The 24,172-nt window shown below is 42.6% G+C and overlaps 2 non-coding genes and 1 pseudogene across 2 annotated transcripts; all 3 read left to right on the top strand.

Moving 5' to 3' along the window:
- The first annotated feature begins 4,638 nt into the window (after positions 1-4,638).
- Positions 4,639-4,827, top strand: LOC130328552 (U2 spliceosomal RNA). Its single transcript, XR_008872500.1, has one exon. It is a non-coding gene; the product is annotated as a U2 spliceosomal RNA (small nuclear RNA).
- Positions 4,828-11,980: 7,153 nt separating this feature from the next.
- On the top strand, positions 11,981-12,170 carry LOC130328581 (U2 spliceosomal RNA). Its single transcript, XR_008872507.1, has one exon. It is a non-coding gene; the product is annotated as a U2 spliceosomal RNA (small nuclear RNA).
- A 2,086-nt stretch (positions 12,171-14,256) lies between these two features.
- Positions 14,257-14,389, top strand: LOC130328570 (U2 spliceosomal RNA; annotated as a pseudogene).
- Positions 14,390-24,172: the final 9,783 nt, after the last annotated feature.

Here is a 24,172-nt window from a genome sequence, read left to right as displayed (position 1 = left end):
CCTTACAGGGTTAAAAAGAAAGATTCCTACTTTCATTGCTACCTGCTTGCTGGCTAGCCAGCTAGCCAGCCCTGTGGGCCTTGCTGCTGCTGCAGCCAAAAAACAAAAGGTGTTGCTGCTGCTGCTTCTGCTTCTGCTTGTGTCTGGCCGCTGTTGGAGCGTCCAGGCACAGGACTTCTGCTGCTGCTGACTAAATGGCCTCCTTAATTGGATCATCTGAGCAGCCAGCACACCTGTGCAGGTAGGTAGGGCATGACATGATAGGCAGCTGCCTTATAGCGGGTGGGTGCTGAATGTTCCTAATTGACAAAATAAGATTAATGCTTATGAAGAAATATAAAATCTCATCCCTTCCCCAATATCGCGCCACACCCCTACCCCTTAATTCCCTGGTTGAACTTGATGGACATATGTCTTTTTTCGACCGTACTAACTATGTAACTATGTAACATAACATGGGGGGTCTCCTGGCTGTTCACACAGGTGTGTCATTGCTGTACATTGACCATGCATTGCTTCTGTGGTATTGCAAAGGCAAAGACAAATGCTTCCAGCCATCCATTGCACTAATGGATTGGTCATCAGCTGGCTGTCTATGTCCCGCATCAATATAGACCAAAGTACAGAGGGTTAGGCTATGCTATTGTGCACCTACCTAATGCATCAGAAGGTGTGAGGCCCTTGCTAAATTCTGTGCACAGACTTTGAGATCTATGCTTTAGACTGTATCTAAACCTGCTCCAACATGGACTGACATTCTGGCCTACTTTCAGCCGATGCGACTTGTCTGTCGCTGAACAGTCGCTTTTTATGTATTCAGCACCTATGTATAATGTTGTAAAAATGCTCTAGAAGCTAAAGTCGCAGAAATGTCACACATATTTGGCCTGCAACTTTCTGTGCGACAAATTCAGACAGGAAAAATCAGTATAAATCCTCAGAAAATTATCCCCCAGTGTCTCCATCTGCTGGCGGTATTGAATAAGCATTGCTGCACTGATAGGGTATGCATTAGACGAAAAAAAAGAAGAAAAAGAAGAATAATACGCCCAGAAAAGAGGCGAAAAGGAGAAAAACGTAAAAAAACGTGAAAAAAAAGTAAGAGGAAGAGAAGGGAAAAAAAGCTGGAAATGGGTTTAAAAGTGATTTCGGCGGAGAAATATATATATATATATATATATATATATATATATATATATATATGCGCGCACACACACACATATATATATAAACGTATTCTCCGTTGAGATATTGCAGCCGCTGCTGTGTCCAGGCCCAGGAGCTTTAGCACTGTGCTGTGATGTCACTCAATACCACTGACATCACTAGGTGTAAACAACATCTCACCTTGTTGTGAACTCGCCACCACTAGGGCAGTAGTGTTGGGTGGTGACTTCAACTGCCCCATTGAGGTGGACGGGCGCAGTTCTGGCACATCCGCCAACCTGGACGTGACGTCTAAACTGCTGATTGAGATGGTGACGGAGGCATCCTTGCAGGACGTTGTCGGGTCCATCGGGAACGGCTCCGTAAACTATACGTGGAGCCGCCCCGATGGCTCGCTCCGTTCTCGGATAGACTTCATCTTCACTTCGAGAGCAGTCAGAAAGGTGTCGTACTCTATGGTCCCCTGCTTCTTCTCTGATCACAGGGCCATTCGATTCCGGGGGACTCTGGGCCATGGATTCCCACCTGGCCCAGGCTCCTGGAAGTTGAATTGTGCCCTGTTGGAGCAGAGGGAGGTCATGGAGGAACTTAGGGATGCGTACCTTGTATGGCGAAATGACAAATGTCTGTTCAAGTGCATCAGCGATTGGTGGGAATATGTTAAAGTCGAATTCCGTTGTTTCTTTCAGGCAAAAGGCAGACAACAGGCGTGTGCGAAGAAGTGGGACTTGAGGAAACTGCAGCGCGAGCTGCGGTCCCTGCAGGACCTGCTCCAGTGTGGCTGGGACGTCAGGGAGGAGCTGGAGGAGACCAAAAAGAGCTTGAAAAGGCACTTTGAGGAGGAATCCAAGCGAATCGTCTTTCGTTCCAAGGTGGAGAACCTGGAGAAGGGTGAGAAATGTAACTCTTTCTTTTTCAGGAAGCTCCATGCCGGCCACACGCCCCTGACTGAGCTACGAGATGAGACCGGACACATGAGGAGCGGCAAGGAGGAAGTGATGGGGGTCGTCCACGACTTCTACAGCAACCTCTACGCCCCCAAGTCATCCGACCCCGAAGCCGCCGAGAGGTTCCTGTCAGGTGTCACTAACGTTGTTGATCCCGCAGGTGCAGCGGCTATGGACGATCCCTTGACGGTGGGGGAGCTGCTCTCTGCCGCTAAATCCTTTAAGCCCGGCAAGACCCCGGGCAGTGACGGTCTCCCGGCCGAGCTCTACGTAGCGCTGGGTGACCTGATCTGTCCGGACCTGTTGGAGGTGTACGAGGAGATGGTGGTGGGGGGCAGAATGCCTCCGTCGTTGAGGGAAGGGATGATCACGATCTTGTATAAGCGGAAGGGGGAGAGATGTGACCTGAAAAACTGGCGTCCCATCTCTCTCCTGAACGTGGACTACAAGATCCTCGCCAAGGTGCTGGCCAACAGGCTGAAACCTGTCATGGGGCAGATCGTCCATCCGGACCAGACCTGCAGCATTCCTGGCCGCAGGATTGCCGACAGCCTTGCCCTTGTGAGAGACACGGTCCATTACATCCAGGACCGCGGGGGCCGCGCCGCCCTGGTCAGCTTAGATCAGGAGAAGGCGTTCGACCGTGTCTCCCACGCATTCATGGACAGGGTTTTGCGCAGGCTGGGTCTGGGGAAGATGTTTTGCTCTTTTGTTAACGTTATGTATTTTGACATTTACAGCACGGTGTTGGTGAACGGCTGGAAGACTGACCCCTTTTCTATTCTTTCAGGGGTTAGACAAGGCTGCCCTCTTTCACCTCTCCTTTTTGTTTGTGTTATAGAGCTCTTCGCTGAGACTATCCGGCAGAATGGAGAGATCAGAGGGATCACCGCACCAGGACCAGATCGCCACGAGGTCAAGTGCTCGCTCTACATGGACGACGTGACCGTCTTCTGCGCTGACCAGCGTTCGGTGACTGCACTCGTCCAGACCTGCGAGGACTTCGGCAGAGCTTCGGGGGCAAAAGTCAACTGCGGGAAGTCGGAGGCCATGCTCTTCGGGGAATGGCACCTGGCTTCTTCCGCCCCCTTCCCCTTTGCCGTTAAGCCGGACTTCATTCAAATTCTTGGAGTCTGGTTCGGGAAGGAAGGAGCGGCCCTTAAGTCTTGGCAAGACCGACTAGGAAGGATAAACTCGAAGATCGGACTGTGGAGCTCCAGAAAGCTCACGATGGAAGGCAAGGCACTTGTCCTGCGGAGTGAAGTTTTGCCTGTGCTCCAATATACCGCACAGGCCTGGCCTCCCCATACCACCGTTTGCAAGGCCATCACCCGGACAGTGTTTGGCTTCGTCTGGGGCAAAATGGACAGAGTCAAGAGGACCGTGATGTACAAGGAACCCCGCAAGGGTGGGAAGGGAATACCCGACATCCCCGCTCTGCTGAGGGCCTCCTTTGCATGTGTCACGGTGCAGCGGACTCTTGTAGAAAAGACTGGCTCAGCGGGCAGGTCCATGTCTCGCTTGCTTCTCATGCCCCTCTGGAGACAGCTGGGCTGGGACAAGTGGGACAGCTCCATCCCTTACAACTGGAACACTCCCTGGTTCTATGGGGATGTTGTCCGGTTTGTGAGGGAGCACCAGCTGGAAGGACTGAAACCAGACCTATGGAAGCCAAAGACAATCCACAAGCTCATCCGAGCTAAGGACTCGACCGAGCTGGTTCCGGGACTCCCCGAAGCCACTGCAGAGACAGTTTGGAACAATGTGGCCTCAAAGCGGCTTACCAATGGACACAAGGACTTGTCGTGGATGGCCGTCATGGGAGGTCTCTCTCTCAGGTCATTCATGCATGCCCGCAACCTGTGCAAGACCCGGTACTGCCCCCGTTGCCCCTACGTGGAGGAAACATCTTTCCACGTGTTTTGGCAGTGCCCCTTTGCACAGGGTCTGTTGGACGCCCTAGAACAGGAATTCAGAGACTCAGTGCCCAGGAGCTGCCTATCGTACCATTCGGTGCTTTACGGCCTGTTCCCTGGGACCCACGACGTGGAGGCCATCCAGGAGGCCTGGCGCCTTATGAACTGTTTTAAGGACGCAGTGTGGCTTGCCAGGAACCGCCTCGTGATCAACAGGGAAAACATGTCCGTCCGGGACTGCCGCAGGTTCATCAAGAACCTGCTTAGAGACTATTCCATCTTGGACAGCTCGGCCGTTGATGAGGAAGAAGAGGAGTGAAGACCCCTCTCCTTCTCCCATGTCTCCCTGAAGATACAGCCCAACAGTTTGGCCCTGTGATCCGCCCCCTCCCTACCCCCACATAGTCGCCCACACCCCTACCCCGATCACAGATTGTATTATTTGGTTTTTGTTTGATCTCTTGTGCCTTTCTATTGCAGGATTGAGCTGAATGTTAGAGTAGCATGGTGTGCGATGTATAGCTTAGGGAACCTTTGCTGTGTATTGTACTATCATGCTTTGTGTGACTGTAATTTATTGTACGACTTGTAATGACTGAACGGAAAATAAAGCTCTTTCAATCAAAAAAAAAAAAAAAAAAAAATCTGTTCTTATCAGTTTAATATCTGATACATCCCCTATCTGGGGACCATATATTAAATGGATTTTTGAGAACGGGGGCCAATTTCGAAGCTTGCTTCCGTCGCCCTATGCATTGATCCGATATGGCAGTATCTTCGGGTACAGTGCACCACCCCCTTACAGGGTTAAAAAGAAAGATTCCTACTTTCATTGCTACCTGCTTGCTGGCTAGCCAGCCCTGTGGGCCTTGCTGCTGCTGCTGCAGCCAAAAAACAAAAGGTGGTGCTGCTGCTGCTGCTGCTGCTTCTGCTTGTTTCTGGCCGCTGTTGGAGCGTCCAGGCACAGGACTTCTGCTGCTGCTGACTAAATGGCCTCCTTAATTGGATCATCTGAGCAGCCAGCACACCTGTGCAGGTAGGTAGGGCATGACATGATAGGCAGCTGCCTTATAGCGGGTGGGTGCTGAATGTTCCTAATTGACAAAATAAGATTAATGCTTATGAAGAAATATAAAATCTCATCCCTTCCCCAATATCGCGCCACACCCCTACCCCTTAATTCCCTGGTTGAACTTGATGGACATATGTCTTTTTTCGACCGTACTATGTAACTATGTAACATAACATGGGGGGGGGGCTCCTGGCTGTTCACACAGGTGTGTCATTGCTGTACATTGACCATGCATTGCTTCTGTGGTATTGCAAAGGCAAAGACAAATGCTTCCAGCCATCCATTGCACTAATGGATTGGTCATCAGCTGGCTGTCTATGTCCCGCATCAATATAGACCAAAGTACAGAGGGTTAGGCTATGCTATTGTGCACCTACCTAATGCATCAGAAGGTGCGAGGCCCTTGCTAAATTCTGTGCACAGACTTTGAGATCTATGCTTTAGACTGTATCTAAACCTGCTCCAACATGGACTGACATTCTGGCCTACTTTCAGCCGATGCGACTTGTCTGTCGCTGAACAGTCGCTTTTTATGTATTCAGCACCTATGTATAATGTTGTAAAAATGCTCTAGAAGCTAAAGTCGCAGAAATGTCACACATATTTGGCCTGCAACTTTCTGTGCGACAAATTCAGACAGGAAAAATCAGTATAAATCCTCAGAAAATTATCCCCCAGTGTCTCCATCTGCTGGCGGTATTGAATAAGCATTGCTGCACTGATAGGGTATGCATTAGACGAAAAAAAAGAAGAAAAAGAAGAAGAATACGCCCAGAAAAGAGGCGAAAAGGAGAAAAACGTAAAAAAACGTGAAAAAAAAAGTAAGAGGAAGAGAAGGGAAAAAAAGGTGGAAATGGGTTTAAAAGTGATTTCGTCGGAGAAATATATATATATATATATATACATATATATATCTATATATACGCGCACACACACACATATATATATAAACGTATTCTCTGTTGAGATATTGCAGCCGCTGCTGTGTCCAGGCCCAGGAGCTTTAGCACTGTGCTGTGATGTCACTCAATACCACTGACATCACTAGGTGTAAACAACATCTCACCTTTGCTGTGTATGTGACTATGGAGCTGGTTGGTGATGTCGTCTATTATGGCCTTCATAGAAGCAACAGGAGATTGTTGCATCCATCTAGAACCCTTAGAACTACAGTGCTATGATGTCACTCACTTCCACAGGCCTTGCAGAGTGTAAACAACAACAACCCAGCTTTGTTGTGTATGTAACCATAGGGATTGTGATGTCGCCTAGAACCTTCACAGCAGCGACAGCTTTATGAGGAGCATCAGCACTGCTCTGCCTGAGCAGAACCATCACCGCCATAGGTTGTCAAATAACCCGGATTTAACCCACACAAGTAAGTCCAATAGGGTGCAGGCATGTCCTCTATGCTTACAGCTTCCCGTGGGTGTTGGTTTGATACCGTTTGGGGACAGCCAAGGAGGCATCTGCAGGCAACAAAGGTAGGTGTGTGCTTGTGTGTGTGTTTCCTATGCAGATCCTAAGCCCAGTGTCACATGCAAGTAGGAGGAGTAAGAAGGGTTCCTGGCAAATCCGGTTTATGGATTGCATTTAAAAAGGCCCCGTGGGAGTGCAATGGGCCCCTGTCTTGCTGCTTAGCAATAATGGTATGGGTTTAGGTTCTGCTGTGTGTACTGGTGGTTGACTGCCCCCCAGCCCAGAGTGTGCATGGGAAATTGTCTGGCAGCCTCCCTGACAGCAAGCAGTGATAGTGCCCATGAAGGGGACCTTGTTGGGCCCGCCCCTTTCACGGTTATCGCTTCTCGGCCTTTTGGCTAAGATCACGTGTGGATTTCTGTGCGTGGTTTGGGTTGAAAGGAGTGGTGATCGGGGCCCTCTTTACGGGGGGCCCTGGATTGTTGCTGAGCTGCAATCGTGGGTTTTACCTGCAAAAATGAGCGAGAAGGCGCGTGGACTTGAGGACACGGTGCGGATCTACGTTCCTGGCGAGCACCGGGGGACGATCGGACTTGACCAAATCGTTGTGGAGATTCTTCGCAAGCTTGATTACCTACAGGTATGGAATGTATTGGCTATACAGGATTTTCCTAGGCAAGGAATTTATGATATTACTTTTTGTGGTTCTGAGATTTGCCAGAGAGTCTATATGGATCTTGAAGAAATGAAGAGGAAAAGTGAGCCTGCTATAATGAAGAAGATTAAAGTGGAACCGTTATTTATGAATACAACAAAGGTAGTAATTGTCCACATGTATAATCCTAAGGTTTCTGATGAAATGGTTACAAACTTTTTGTTCCGGTATTGCGAGGAAGTGAAATTTATAGGAAGACTTAAGAACAAGTTTGGGTACTTTAATTGTAAGAGAAAGTTTATTGTAAAATTTAAAAAAGATGAAGGAATGCAAGATGGAAGGAAGAGCATACCACAGGTGTTTTCTATCGGAGGAGAGAGAGGTTTCTGCTTTTATGAAGGCCAGTTGCAATATTGTAGAAAGTGCCATGCCTATGGCCATGTGCAGGATTATTGCCCTGAGAAAGGAGAATGTTGCAGAAATTGTGGGAAAACTGGTCATGAAGCAAGTATTTGTACAGAGAAGAAGACATGTGATATCTGTGGAAGTGAGGAACATTTGGCAAGAGGCTGTGATATGTGGTATAAAAAGAAGAGAAGTTATGCTGATGCAGCTGGGAATAGAGGAGAACAAAGAGAAAAAGGGGGAGGGAGGTTTGTTCCTGGAGTTGGTGAGAGTGTGAGTGTGAGTGTTAATGTGGCACAGGTGGCTGAGGAAAGTTCTGTGATAGTGGAGCACATTAGCACTCAGGAGAGGTCAGGGGAGGAGGGTGTTTCCACTGCTGTGACTGGTGAGGAGACAGGTGTGGGAGGTGAATTTACCTTGGTGAAAAAGAAAAAAGCAAAAAAAGTGAAAGTGGTGGAGAAAATTGAGACAGTGTATGGTGATGTTCTTTCTAGTGAAGAGGCTATGGATGATATTGAATGTCCAAACCCAATTGTGGGGGAGGAGGAGGGAATGGAAGTTGTTGGGTCATCTCAGAGATCTCTAACACCTGGTCAGAGAGTTTCTCGCAGTAAGGAAGAAGAGGAGGAGGAAGATGAGGATGTGCAGGTTGTGAATAAAAGGTGTAAGACAGGGAGCTGGTCTGAGGATCAGGAAGCCCTTGTTCTTGGTAGTGATAATGAAATAGACAGGGACTCTAACATAGGGTCGCCTGATTGTTTTGCAAGTTTACATAGGAAAGTTGAAGGCCAAAATGTTAATTTCTAAGTTAAGATGGATTTTAAAGCATTTGGTTTTCTTTTCCTAGTTATTATGACTTTGGTTGTAACAACTATTAATGTAAGAAGTATTGAGTCTGAAATTAGGAGAGCTGCAATTTTTGATATTCTTGAGAATGTTAGAAGTGATGTGATATGTTTACAGGAGTGTGCAATAAAGTCAGCACCTTATGCAAATGAGTGGAAGTGTGGGCAGTCCTTCTGGTCCACATGTGCAGAAAACAAAAATGAAGGTGTTGGGATTTTATTGCGAAACAGGGACATTAAAGTTTTAAATTGCCAAACTTTAGTACCTGGTCGTTGTATGGTTTTGGGCCAGAGGATGAGAATTTTTAATGTGTATGCTCCAGCAGAAAAACAAGCACGTTTGTCTTTTTTAGAGTCCCTTAAGTTTTTTATCCCTGGTCGTGAAGATACTATTATTGTTGGCGATTTTAACTGCATTAGATCCGTCAATGATCGTGAGAGCTCTGCTGAGGTTAGAACTGATATTACTTCCAATGTTTTAAATCAAATTATTCAAGACTTGCATTTTACTGATGTTGGACTGATGGTTAGCACTGATGAAAGATATACGTACATATCAGATAGTGGCTGCTGTAAATCCCGGATCGATTACATCCTGGTCTCTGATGGGATTAAGGTGGTCCGGTGCAATCAAATGATGTCAACTTTCTCAGACCACAAGATGGTGTCGGCTGAGATAAGTGTCACAGAGTCCCTTCATTTTGGGAGGGGGCTCTGGAAATTAAATGTAAGTCTATTGGAAGATGAGGAAGTAATGGCTGGTTTTAATCATGTGTTTTTATCCTGTGTTTCTAAACAACCTGATTTTAGTAATGTCTTAGTGTGGTGGGAATGGGCTAAAGGAGAGTTTTCTAATTTCTTTAAGATGTTTTGCATAAAGAGAGCACAAGAGAAGAGGAGGAGTGATGAAAGGCTTGTATCCCGGTTAGAGACTCTCTATAAGTTTAAACGTGTTGGTTTGGAGGTGGAGGATGAGATTGTTAAGGTGAAGGGGGAGATGAAAAAAAGGTTGTTGGAAAAGGGAAGGAATATTGTATATAAGTCTAAAGTGCAGCACCTAGAAGAAAATGAGCAGTGTACACGGTATTTCTTTAAAAAATGTTTTAATGCTAAAGGTGTTTTTAAATCTGTTTTTACCCCTACGGGGGAAGTTTTTGGAGAGGAGATGGTGAAGGAGATTGGCAGATTTTATGAGACACTCTTTAGTAATAAGAGCAGAGCCAGTGAGACGGAGATGAATGATTATTGTAATATTTTGGAGAATAATGTTCCTGTTGAAAAAGTAGATTTTTTGATTGATGATGTTAGTGAAGGGGAGATCAAGCAGGCCCTGGATAAGATGGCCAAAGGGAAGACACCAGGCTGTGATGGTCTCCCCGCTGAGTTTTATTCCGCGTTCTGGAATATTTTAAGTAAAGAGTTTACACGGGTGGTGCAATATGTTTTTAACTCAGGTGTTTTAGCTGAATCTATGAAGAAAGGGGTCATAACATTAATTCATAAAAAAGGTGATGGCAGAGATCTTAAAAATTGGAGACCTATAACTTTATTAAATTGTGACTACAAGATAATTGCTAAGATTGTGGCTAATAGACTGAGTGATGTAGTGGACCACCTTGTGGGAGAATACCAAGTTTGTGCAGTACCGAAAAGAAAAATAACAGATAATTTATTGCTTTTAAGAGACTCTATTTATTACAGTAACTTTAACAAGAATGCACTGTTTGTTGAGTCCATAGATTTCGAAAAGGCTTATGATAAGGTTGCACATGATTTTATGTTCATTGCTTTAAAACACTTAGGTATTCCAGAAAAGTTATTATCTGTTATTATGAGTTTTTATCATGGGGTGACAAGTCAGATTTTAGTAAATGGGCATGTGGGGCCTGCTTTTAATGTCTTGTCTGGAGTCAGACAGGGATGCCCACTCTCCCCAATTCTGTTTATATGCGTTATAGAGGGCCTGTTGAAGAATGTGCAGAAAGATAAATGTGTGAGTGGTGTTTTTATTCCAGGTAGTGATGGTAGTAAGTTAAAGGTTTTAAGTTATATGGACGATGTGGTTTTTACTTGTACATCCCAAGCAGATCTCAACAGAGTAAATTTGCATGTGAGGATTTTTTGTTGTGTGGCTGGGATGAATGTGAACTGGGGGAAGTGCCAATTATGCAGTTTTGGGAACCAAGAGAATATAGTAGTGGATGGTGTTAAGGAAAAAGAAGACATTGAAGTGCTAGGAGTGATATTTGATAAAGACCTCAAAGGAAAGAAAAGTTATGAGACTTTGGACAGTAAAATTGAGAAGAAGCTATCCTTCTGGAGGTTAAGGAACTTGTCACTTAAAGGGAAAGTTCTTATCATTAAGTCTGTAATCCTACCGCTTCTCTTGTATACGGCTATGGTGCTTCCTCCAGGGAAGTTATGGACTAGGAGAGTCACAAGGAAGCTTTTTGTGTTCTTCTGGGGGTCTAAGATGGAGAAAATGAGAAGAGAAGAAGTGATGAAGAGTATGAATTTGGGCGGATATAACTTTCCAAACATTGATCTGTTTTTAAAGGTGCACTATTTTCTTTTAATTTTTAAATTGATACAGTGCAATAATAGGGCGGCAGACATGAGTAAATACCTTGCAGGATGGTTGTTTTCCAAATGGGGCTGGTGTGAGAGGGATTTGAGGAGACCCATAGCACATGTGATACCTACCTTCTATGTGCTCCTCAGGTCTTTCAATGATCAATTTGGTTTGAGCTCTTTAGGTGAACCTGATAAAAAGAAAATAGAACAAGAAATAAGGAAAAATGAGAGATTATATGAAGTACCATTCTGCACTAATGCTCAGTCTGTGAAGATTTGGAAGTTTTTTAAAGTTATTGGACTATCAAACAGACAAAAAGACGTTAGTTGGATGTCCTTTCATGGCTGCCTCCCAACCCGATCTTTTTTAAATGGAAGAGGTTTGAGAATAAGTGACAGATGCCCAAGAGAGGGTTGTGGAGGTAGAGAAGACTTAGTGCACCTTTATTGGGACTGTTTTTATGCAAAATAATTTTTTATGTTTTTAAAGAAGTTTTTAATCCAACTCACTGGATATAACAGTTTTTCTTTTGAGAAAGTTTTTATTGGTCAAGATCTTAGTAAAAAGGAAGATACACGTACTAATTGGATTCTTTTTTCTGTTTTTAAAGAGGTTTTATGGGACTCACGCAATTTGCTTGTTTTTAAAAATGTTGTTATTTCTCCGAGGGAATTGAAAAGATTGTTTTTAGGAAGGATTTTTACTATCTTTCTACTGGACAAAAAGAGAATTGGTGAAGAAGAAGCGGAGAAAATCTGGATGCATACACGATGGAAAAATTTATAAGAAGTACGTAAAGGAGAAAGCTGTAAGTTTTTGACCAATTTCTGTGATTGTTTTTGACATGTTTTTTTGTTTTGTTGTTTGGTCACTTTTTCTTGGCACTCGGTTCCCTTAGTTAGTTTTTTCCGTATGATGTTTTTTCAGATATTGTTTTAAGTGACGAGTCTTGGTAGGTGACCTGATGATCGTCCAAACAATAGTCTGTAACTGAGGAAAAAAAAAAAATAAAAAAATCTGTTCTTATCAGTTTAATATCTGATACGTCCCCTATCTGGGGACCATATATTAAATGGATTTTTGAGAACGGGGGCCGATTTCGAAGCTTGCTTCCGTCGCCCTATGCATTGACCCGATATGGCAGTATCTTCGGGTACAGTGCACCACCCCCTTACAGGGTTAAAAAGAAAGATTCCTACTTTCATTGCTACCTGCTTGCTGGCTAGCCAGCTAGCCAGCCCTGTGGGCCTTGCTGCTGCTGCAGCCAAAAAACAAAAGCTGGTGCTGCTGCTGCTGCTTCTGCTTCTGCTTGTTTCTGGCCGCTGTTGGAGCGTCCAGGCACAGGACTTCTGCTGCTGCTGACTAAATGGCCTCCTTAATTGGATCATCTGAGCAGCCAGCACACCTGTGCAGGTAGGTAGGGCATGACATGATAGGCAGCTGCCTTATAGCGGGTGGGTGCTGAATGTTCCTAATTGACAAAATAAGATTAATGCTTATGAAGAAATATAAAATCTCATCCCTTCCCCAATATCGCGCCACACCCCTACCCCTTAATTCCCTGGTTGAACTTGATGGACATATGTCTTTTTTCGACCGTACTAACTATGTAACTATGTAACTATGTAACATAACATGGGGGGTCTCCTGGCTGTTCACACAGGTGTGTCATTGCTGTACATTGACCATGCATTGCTTCTGTGGTATTGCAAAGGCAAAGACAAATGCTTCCAGCCATCCATTGCACTAATGGATTGGTCATCAGCTGGCTGTCTATGTCCCGCATCAATATAGACCAAAGTACAGAGGGTTAGGCTATGCTATTGTGCTCCTACCTAATGCATCAGAAGGTGCGAGGCCCTTGCTAAATTCTGTGCACAGACTTTGAGATCTATGCTTTAGACTGTATCTAAACCTGCTCCAACATGGACTGACATTCTGGCCTACTTTCAGCCGATGCGACTTGTCTGTCGCTGAACAGTCGCTTTTTATGTATTCAGCACCTATGTATAATGTTGTAAAAATGCTCTAGAAGCTAAAGTCGCAGAAATGTCACACATATTTGGCCTGCAACTTTCTGTGCGACAAATTCAGACAGGAAAAATCAGTATAAATCCTCAGAAAATTATCCCCCAGTGTCTCCATCTGCTGGCGGTATTGAATAAGCATTGCTGCACTGATAGGGTATGCATTAGACGAAAAAAAAGAAGAAAAAGAAGAATAATACGCCCAGAAAAGAGGCGAAAAGGAGAAAAACGTAAAAAAACGTGAAAAAAAGTAAGAGGAAGAGAAGGGAAAAAAAGGTGGAAATGGGTTTAAAAGTGATTTCGGCGGAGAAATATATATATATATATATATATATATATATATATATATACGCGCGCACACACACACATATATATATATAAACGTATTCTCCGTTGAGATATTGCAGCCGCTGCTGTGTCCAGGCCCAGGAGCTTTAGCACTGTGCTGTGATGTCACTCAATACCACTGACATCACTAGGTGTAAACAACATCTCACCTTAGCTGTGTATGTGACTATGGAGCTGGTTGGTGATGTCGTCTATTATGGCCTTCATAGAAGCAACAGGAGATTGTTGCATCCATCTAGAACCCTTAGAACTACAGTGCTATGATGTCACTCACTTCCACAGGCCTTGCAGAGTGTAAACAACAACAACCCAGCTTTGTTGTGTATGTAACCATAGGGATTGTGATGTCGCCTAGAACCTTCACAGCAGCGACAGCTTTATGAGGAGCATCAGCACTGCTCTGCCTGAGCAGAACCATCACCGCCATAGGTTGTCAAATAACCCGGATTTAACCCACACAAGTAAGTCCAATAGGGTGCAGGCATGTCCTCTATGCTTACAGCTTCCCGTGGGTGTTGGTTTGATACCGTTTGGGGACAGCCAAGGAGGCATCTGCAGGCAACAAAGGTAGGTGTGTGCTTGTGTGTGTGTTTCCTATGCAGATCCTAAGCCCAGTGTCACATGCAAGTAGGAGGAGTAAGAAGGGTTCCTGGCAAATCCGGGTTATGGATTGCATTTAAAAAGGCCCCGTGGGAGTGCAATGGGCCCCTGTCTTGCTGCTTAGCAATAATGGTATGGGTTTAGGTTCTGCTGTGTGTACTGGTGGTTGACTGCCCCCCAGCCCAGAGTGTGCATGGGAAATTGTCTGGCAGCCTCCCTTCCAGCAAGCAGTGATAGTGCCCATGAAGGGGACCTTGTTGGGCCCGCCCCTTTCACGGTTATCGCTTCTCGGCCTTTTGGCTAAGATCAAGTGTAGTAATACAGGAGATCTGGTCAGAAGGTACTCGGGTACCCCTCTCCTCGGCCTTGTGGGATCGCCCAGGTTTATTGCCTGGGCTTCACCCACTTGTTGCTATTGGGGAGAGGGCCTAGTCCCAGGGTAACGAGTGGCGATCGCCTCTCAAGACCTTCGGGTGGAGAGAGGTTAGAACCATGGATGATGATCCGGATCCAGGTTCTGTGCCGGCATACGCAAGGATCAAAAACACTGTGAGAGTCATTCTCACGGATGATACCAAAAGGGCGGACGATTTGAAATTCGTAGTAGAGGACGTGCTCGGAGGAGTTTTCGGAATACAGAAGGGCGAGATATTGGCAATCCAGGACTACCCGAAGCGTAAAATTTTTGATGTGACGTTCACACAAAATGGCATCCACAGAGATTTTGTTACCAGAGCTGCTGCAAGTAAAGACAAAAAGCTTCAGGGTGTCCGGATTATTGAGCACGTTCTAGACGATATTAAGCTGGTGGTAGTAAAGATGTATTCCCCTTTCGCCAACCTACACGATGTTGAGTTGTTTTTACAAGTCTATTTTAGTAAGGTTGAGTGCAGAGGAAAAATCATGAACAGCTGTGGCATCTGGACATCTAAGTGGAGATTTCAGGTTACATGCAAAAAAGATGACAGATTGCCAGGGGGTATACAACTACCACCAGCTCGTTTTAAAATAAATAATATGTGTGGCGACCTCTTTTATGCGGGGATGCCAAGCTACTGCAGGAAGTGTCACAGATATGGACACACAAAAGAAAACTGTGAAAGTACATGCAAAAAATGTGGTAGCACACAGCACGAGACAGAGAAATGCACAAGAGGAGGGAGGTGCAATTTCTGTCAACAATTCGGTCACCTTTTCTCCTCTTGTCCCCACAGACATAGGACGGAGCAGCAGTGGCAACCCTGGAGGCAGCAAGGACAGCAACCGGGATACCAGCCGAGGAAAGCAGAGCCAGTGATTACCCCCCCACAAGAGGTAAGCGGTGAGATGGAGAAGGAGAAAGACCCCCCTCAGGCAAAAGGAGGGGACCCTAAAGAGCAGAGGATGGCCAAAAAACGTGCAAGTGGTGAAAAAACTGGCCCCCAGGAGCATGCTGGGTTAAGAGAGGAGCGGACGGCGGCCGAATCCGCTCCTCAGCAACCTCTGGCTCAGGGTCCCCCTGAGAGCGATGATCCGGGTGGAGAGGTGAAGGTTAAAAGGCGGAGGGGCTCCAGAAGACTCTATTCGGAGGCGGTCCAGGGGGAGCCGATGGAAGTACCTGCGGATGCAGGGAACCCAAGTGACGTTCCTCCACAGGTCCCCATAGGGGATACCCCCCCTCCTCCCTGCCAGGAGGAGGTTTCAGGGGTGACCGTCTCTGAGGTACCAGAGACGGAACTAAGTGAACACCCGACCCCTATGGAGGGGCAAGAGGTGGAAGAACCCAATGAGTCTGGAGCCCTGATTGCCAGGATGCCCGAGAACAACTATGCCTCAATCATGATGGAGGAGGGGGGTCGGCTGAGTGATGGTGCCTCCTCTCCTGCTTCCTCTATGCGTACAGTTGAGTCAGATTTTGGGGGGTATGAGGCTTCGGAGGGGGAATCAGAGGTGTAAGACGTTTTCTTGTACATTCCCATGGCTGAGTTGTCCGGTCTGTCCTTGAACGTGAGAAGTGTGAGCGCCAGAGTAAGAAGGGTTGCCCTATTTAATTACTTGTCGGTTTTTGCTGCTTCCGTCCTTTTCCTGCAGGAATGTGGCATCCCGCACAGATTAAATTATAAAGAATATGAAGATGATTGGGTGCACGGTCCATCAGTCTGGTCTGGATCAAATGAGTCCAGATCAGCAGGGGTCGCCATACTTTTTAAAGGGAACGTTTTAATTGAGAGTTTTAACGAAATTTTACCAGGCAGAATTTTATTGGTCAGCGCTTTTATTAATGGTATTAAATGGCAGTTTTTAAATTTTTATGGTTCTCCTGATAAGAATGAAAGAATAAAAATGTTGGAGATTTTACCCCTTTTTATTAACAATTCTAGTCCTCTTGTTTTATCAGGTGATTTTAATTGTATTTTAAGGGGAGAACGCCGTTTTTCGAACGCAGTGAGTAGGAACTATGATAAGACGTCTTTTATGTTAAAAAACTTGATTTTAGATTTTAATCTCACTGATGTTTTTAAAAAATGTAATTTTAACGTACCAGAGGAAGACGGTGTTACCTGGAGCAATGCAAGCTGTAGCTCCAGGATAGATTTTATTTTTTGTTCTTATCAAGTACTGCCTTTTAACTGTGATCTTTTTACCAATGTTTTTTCTGACCATAAATTATTGTATTTTAAAGTTAAAAGTGATTTTAAAAGGAGAACTGGTAGGAATGCCTGGAAGTTAAACGTGTCCCTTTTAGAAGATCCGCAGGTTTTATCAGATTTTATCACCTTTTACAAGGAATGCAGACGAGTAAAAGACCCCAACACTCCCACCAGTATCTGGTGGGAAAAAATGAAACTAAAAATAAAAGAATTTTTTATCCGTGTTGGGGTTAGGAAAGCTAAAGAAAAACGTGAATTTTATAATATCCTAAATACTCGTCTGCAAACCCTGTACAAATTCAGAGCACATGGGATGGAGGTGGAGAAGGAGGTACATGATCTTAAAAAAGAAATAACTAAGTGCCTGGAGCAGAAAGGAAAAGAAATTATCTTTAGGTCTCGAATACAGCATCTTGAGGAAAACGAGACCTGCTCCAGGTATTTTTTTAAGAAAATACATGAAAATAGAAGGTTAATAGAAAACATTGAAGGAGTGAATGATGTACAGGGTATTTTAAAAAAGGTGCAAGAGTTTTATGCGGATCTTTTTAATGTAAAACACATTGATGAATGTTTTATGTTTCACAATGTTTTTATTGAATTTTATAAACATAAGAAATGTAACATATAACATATTATGACATCAGATGTGTCAGAGTTTACATATGAACATGCATAACAACCTTGACTGGTGGAGCATAATTGTTCATCCAAACAGTGTCATGCATATTCACAAAGGATCTATCAGGTCAAATTTGAGAGCAAGAAAATAACAATAAGAAGGAAAACAATAAAACAATAAAATAGTGAGTCTCCATAACTTCTACAAAATTAATCAAAATTGCTGAATCAGGCAGTTGTCTGGTATTTGGTAGAATTCAGAATCGAGGTGTCACAAGGGTGTCACAAGGGTCAGCCGTCTTATACACTCGAAGAACCGCTCTTTTGTGTGTAGTAAGCTAAATTGTATCATAACTTAGTTTAGATAGTAAGGGTCTATGGGGGTTTATAAAGCTTAATCCAGGATTCCCATGAGGCTGTACACTCATCTCTTTTTCCCTTTTGACCAAAAAATATTAGCTCATAGTTATAATGAGATAGCAGTGTATTTATTAATTCGTTAATGTGTGGAATCTCTTTTGATTTCCATTTGGAGGCTAGTAACATTTTATATGACAAACATATGTGTACAATCGGAGTTTGTATGTTTTTTGGGAGATCTTCCAGACCCAGAAGTAATAGAAGTAATTCATCTTTAGGTTGTGAGCAATGAGGGATCAATTTCAAAATCATACTTTTTACTTCTGAAACAAAGGTAACTATGGCCGGACAAGTGAGGAAGATATGTTTTAGGGAGCCTTGTTCCCCACAATCCCTCCAACATAGTGGCGACAGGTGAGGAAAAATCAAAGATAATTTTTTAGGTGTGTAGTACCATCTATTGACAAACTTGCAATGATGTTCCCATAAATTAGCACATACTGTTGCTTTTTTTATCTTTAAGGATGTATTCAGCCATTTAGATTCAGAGAAGGATTGTCCCAAGTCGGATTCCCATCGTACCATCCCCGAATTTTTGTTTAACCATTTGTCTTCATTAAAATAGGAATAAAAGTTTTTAAGTCCCTTTTCTTTCTCCTTTACAGGATCAAGGAACCAAGTATGGAGGCTTTTTGGGAGCGAAGAATAGGATTCAGGGAATTTTTGCAAGTGCTTCTGTAGAATGTTGTAATATTTTTTATCGGATTTGGGTATTTTGTAGTTTGACTGTAATTCATCAAATGATAGCATTTTGTTGTTCCTAAGTACATCAGAGATGTATTTAATGCCCAGATCCTCCCAATGTAGAATGTTCAGTTTAGGGAGAAAGAGCTGGAGAGATTGGAGTGGTATCGGGGAGTCCATGGTACCCTCAATTTTGTCAATGTTTATAATACTCGAACTCCACACTTTTCCCGCTATTGAGAGGGTTGGGGGAATTCCAGGTCTATTAAGTAATTGGAAGCGTGATTTATTTAATAGGGTAGTGCTCCAGTTCTCTATGTTAGTAATATTTGATTCAAGCTTAACCCATGGTTTCTGTTGTTCTAGGGGTATTAGCCATTCCAGGGATTGCCTGATAATAATAGATTTATAATAGGCATGATAATTGGGTAGTCCCATTCCTCCATGTTTAAAAGATTTTTGTAATGCCACTAGGGAAACTCTGGGTTTAGACTGACCCCATATAAATGATGTCATTTGTTTATTAAGACTGTTTAGTATGTTGGCTGGCACGTAAACTGGAAGGGATCGCATAACATATAAAACCCTGGGCATAATAAACATTTTGTATATGATGGAACGACCCATCCAACTCCATTCACCTTTCGTATATTTATCTAGAGAGGATTGGAGATCTGACTTTAGGGTGGAGAAATTTGTTTTCCCCATGCACGAAATGTTTTTGTTTAAGATTATGCCTAAATATTTCATTTTCGGTGGGTCCCATTGGTATAAGAAGCGTCTCATTAATTGCTCCTTGGTGGGTGGGTCAATATGAATGCTTAAAATATTAGATTTAGGTTCATTGACTTTGTAATATGTGAGTTCGCCGAATCTGTGTAGAATATTTTGTACTATCGGGAGAGAAGTGAGAGGTTCAGATAGAGATAAGATTATGTCATCTGCGAATAATCCTATTTTCTGGCTCTCTTTAGATATAGGGATGCCTTTGATGGAAAGATTGTCTCTTATCATTTTTGCTAATGGTTCTAATGAGATAAGGAATAATAATGGAGATAGGGGGCAACCTTGCCTAGTTCCATTTGTTATCTGAAAAGGGACTGAAAGAATGCCATTGACCAGGACTGAGGCGCTCGGGTTGCTGTATAGGGCAAAGACGGATTTTATAATTTCATCCGGAAAGCCGAATGATTTCATTGCTTTAGACGCATAAGTCCAGTGGATCCTATCGAAAGCTTTCTCTGCATCTAATGATAAATATATGGATGGATGTTTATTTTTGTTTGACCAGTGAATTAAATCAATTATTTTCCTGACCCCATCATTTGCTTGTCTATTAATCATAAATCCTACTTGGTCATCGTGTATAATGTGGGACAGGACTAGCGAAATTCTATTAGCTAATATCCTAGCATAAATTTTCACATCATTATTTAGTAAGGATATGGGTCTAAAATTAGATGGCCATGACGGATCTTTCCCTGGTTTCGGAAGAGTCACTATAGTCGCCTCTAAAGATTCGTTAGGGAAATGTCCATTCAATTTTGATTCATTGAAGAATTGTTCCAAATAGGGGAGAAGTATGGACTCAAACGTTTTGTAATATTCTGACGTAAAACCATCTGGCCCAGGGGATTTATTTAGTTTCATGGAGGTAATGGCTTCTGATATTTCTTTTGGAGAGATAGGGTTGTTTAGTTCTGTAATGCAATTCTGTGGTAGTTGAGGGAGGTTGCATTTTTTCAAAAAGAGGTCTATTTTGTCAGGGTCTGGTTGTGTTGTTAAGGGGTCATTTGATAAGTTATATAAGGATTCATAATACTTACTAAAGGAATCTGCTATACTTTGTGGGTTTTGTATTTTTTCTTTTGTCTGTGGGTTAATCAGGTGGGGGATTCTAGCTTTAGTGTTGATACCCTTCACTCTCATGGCCATCAATGAAGATGCTTTATTGTAATTACAATAATAATTGTATTTAAGTCTTTTAATCTGTTTATCAAACTTTGCGGACAATAACTCAGCTAATTTTATCCTAACTGCTTTTAGTTTTGTGTTTATATCCAAGTTCTGAGAGTGGTTCGATTTATCTTGGGATTCTAGGGTTGCTATGGATTGGAGAACTTTTTTGATGTTTTCTTTCGTGTTTCTATTGTATCTAGCAGTCTCTTGGATTAATAGCCCTCTTGCATAAGCTTTATGTGCATTCCAGAGGGTTGAGCACTTCGTAGTGGAGTTTACATTAAGCTTAAAGTATTCAGTTAAGTTTTTATAGAGTCTGTTTTTGACCTCTGGTAGGTTCATAATGTAAGAATTATTCCTCCAAATAAATTTATTCTTTGGAAAATCAGGTGTGGAGATAGTTAAGGACAAAGGGGCATGATCGGCCCACGTTATATTGCCAATAGTGCATAATTCAACATCAGAGATTGTATGAATTGTAGTTAGAAAATAATCTATTCTCGAGTAAGGCTTGTGTGTCTGAGAGTAGAATGTGTAATCCCTCTCAATTCCGTGTTTACATCTCCAAATGTCGAATAGACCTTCAGTGAATAACCATTTGTTGAGTGTTAGAACTTTTCTTGAACTCTGAGAATTAGAGTCTAGTTTAAAGTCGTTTGTTAAGTTTAGGTCACCGCATATAATTAGTTTTCCTTGTTTAATCTTATTTATTTTTTTCATTAGTTTATTTAAGAACCTTATCTGGCCTGAGTTCGGGGCATATACTGATGCAATTGTGTAGTCCTTATTATTGATTGTGCAGGATACGATAATAAAGCGTCCTAGTGGATCTGTTTCTATTTGTTTCTTATGGAATGTCACAGTGTCTCTAACCAAAATCATGGAACCAGCTTTCTTCGTCGGAGCACAGGACATGAATATATTTGGAAAATGCTTATATTTAAATTTGTTGCTATCTTGATCCCTAATGTGTGTTTCTTGTATACAAATAATATCTGCATTAGATTCCTTAATGTCGTTCCATAGGAAAGTTCTACGTTTATGTGAATTTAGGCCCCTAACATTATGGCTATAAAATTTAAGCGTCATCTATCTGTGTAAGAAAATGATTTGCGTAGAGGAGGTTCTAAGTAGTAGATAATACCTTAGGGAACGTGGAGTGTAGCATTTCAGTTGTAGACGGCTGAGCACCTCGGACCACAGTATGTAGACATCATACCATAATGTCCTAAATAAGTATGGAGAAAATAGAGTGTGAACAACATAAATACAGTAGTTGTTATTAAACCAATAGAATGTGATAACTAGAATGAAAAAATAGATAACAATACAGAGCTGATTTAACATGTGCAAGTTGGGGTGAGCTTGCATCCAGAGAGAAAATAAATTTGACATGGGTAGTGACTTCCTAGAATAGATAATCAACAGAGCATCACCACCTCGGATAGATGGTTCAAGTTGGTGTTACAGTTCGTTCCAGGGATTGGTTTTCTTTCAGTGGTGGGAATGGGAAGGGCTCAACCGTTATGTTCCATTGTTCCAATGTCTCTTTGGCTTTGATGGGACAGGTGAGGATATGATTGATGCCGTTTCTCATCACAATGATTTTAGTCGGGAATCCCCATCTGTATTTGATTGATGAATGTTTTATGAATGACTCGTTAAAGGAGATCACCAATTTTTTAGATCCTGTCTCACAGTCTTTTTTTATTGCAGAATATTTCAGAGCAGGAGATTTTAGAGACCGTTAAGAGTTTTAAAACAGGTAAAGTGCCTGGGCCGGATGGTATACCCATTGAATTTTATGTTACTTTTTATGGTATTTTAAAAGAAGATTTGTTCTCCCTTTTTACGGAAGTCTTTAAGTCTAAAATCCTCCCAGGCTCATGGAAGAAGGGTGATGTCTCCCTGCTATTCAAAAAGGGAGACCGGTCGGAACTCAAAAACTGGAGACCAATCACCCTTCTGAACTGCGACTATAAAATAATGGCGAAACTGTGTGCTAACCGCTTAAAGAACGTAATCCATAAAATAATTCATACAAACCAAGTCTGTGGGGTGCCTGGGAGGAGTTTATGGGAGAACCTAAACCTTTTAAAGGATGTAATTAGCGACACCAAATTAAGAAAAGGAAAGCTGGCAGTTTTATCCATAGATTTTGAAAAAGCTTTCGACAGGGTGTCACATTTTTATCTTTTTAAGGTTTTAGAGAAAATGGGTATACCTGATGGCTTTTTATTGTCTCTTAGAGCTTTTTATGATAACTGTACTAGTAAAATTTTAGTAAATGGTTTTAAGACACAGGGCGTGATTTTAAATTCCGGAGTGAAGCAGGGGTGTCCCTTGTCCCCACTACTCTTCATTTGCGCAATAGAGCCTCTTTTATGTACAATACGAAAGGATAAGCAGATCCATGGAGTCCCCCTGCCAGGAGGAGGGGGACTAGAGGCGAAGGTAGTGGGGTACATGGACGATGTTGCGGTGTTTTGCAGGGACACCCCATCGCTTCAGAAGACGCTAAAACAGATTCAATATTTTAATTGTGCCTCCGGTTTTAAAGTCAATTTTAACAAAAGTAACATTTTAAACATAGGCGGAATGCCTTTGTATGATGTGCCCGTCCCTGTGTCTGAGTCGGTGCAGATTTTAGGTGTCTCCTTTGACGAGTCTAATAATGGTTTTAATAGCTGGGACTTGGTGGCTCAAAAAATAAATAAGAAAATATGTATGTGGAACATGCGAGAACTTACAATGGAAGGGAAGGTTTTAATTACAAAAATGGTGCTTTTACCTATTTTATTGTATTTAAGTCTGGTTTTCCCACCCCCCGAAATGGTTCTAAAGAAAATAACAAAAGCTTGTTTTACTTTCTTTTGGAGTTCTAAGAGCGAAAAATTAAAGAGACAAATTGTGATAAAACCGAACTCCAGGGGCGGTAAGGATTTTCCAGATTTTAAAGCTTTCCTTTTAATAAAGTTTTTTAGCATGTGTTTTACTACTGTTTTTAAAGATAGCTACTGGTCTTATTTTGTTCGTTTTAATACTGGTTATTTTATGCGGAGGAACGGCTGGTTTTCTACAGTTTTAAGTTGCCCTTATTCTTTGAATTTACCCCCTCAATACATGATTTTAGGAAAAATTTTAAACTTATATAATTTTAAAGGTAAAAGTGTTCAGGATCTGTGCAATAGCAAAAAACTACTAAAGGAAATAAAAGAAACCAGTACCGTGACTCCCATCAAAAATTTTAACGAACAGAAGTGTATACAGATTTGGAAGATGTTGAGTATTAATTATCTTTTTAATTCACAGAAGGACCTGGCCTGGAGCTGCGCACACGAGTGTCTTCCATGCCGGGCATTCCAGCACCGAAGAGGATTATCCAACTCTGCAACCTGCCCGAGGGAGGGATGCCGACAAGAGGAGACCGTGCACCATCTAATATGGACTTGTTTTTACTCGCAGAAAATATGGACAAAGATACTCCCTCTGGTAAAAAGGATAACTGGACTAAAAGACTTAAATATTGCAGTGGTTTTTTATGGTTGCCTGGAATGCCCAACACGGACTCAAGAGACTATTGCATGGAAGATCATAAACTGTGTGAAGGCAGCTCTGTGGAAGGCCAGGAATATTTTATTGTTCAAGCATGAGGTTTTATCTGTGAAGGACATTTTATCTATCTGTTTTTATGAAATGTACCAGTACTATCTTTTAGACAAGAAGAGATTTCCGCTTTTATCTAGAAAATGGTTTTTAAAAGAATGGAATTCTATCTTGTAAAGCCACCAAGTGCCCATTTTATGTTTTAATATGTTGTAAATATGTTATTTATATGTAACTGTATTTATTGACATATTTGCACAACTTTGTTAACATTAT

This window comes from Hyla sarda, unplaced genomic scaffold (assembly GCF_029499605.1).
Source record: "Hyla sarda isolate aHylSar1 unplaced genomic scaffold, aHylSar1.hap1 scaffold_31, whole genome shotgun sequence".
Lineage (NCBI taxonomy): Eukaryota > Metazoa > Chordata > Amphibia > Anura > Hylidae > Hyla > Hyla sarda.
The sequence above is the reverse complement of the archived record's forward strand: the minus strand, read 5'-3'. Positions and strand labels throughout refer to the sequence as shown.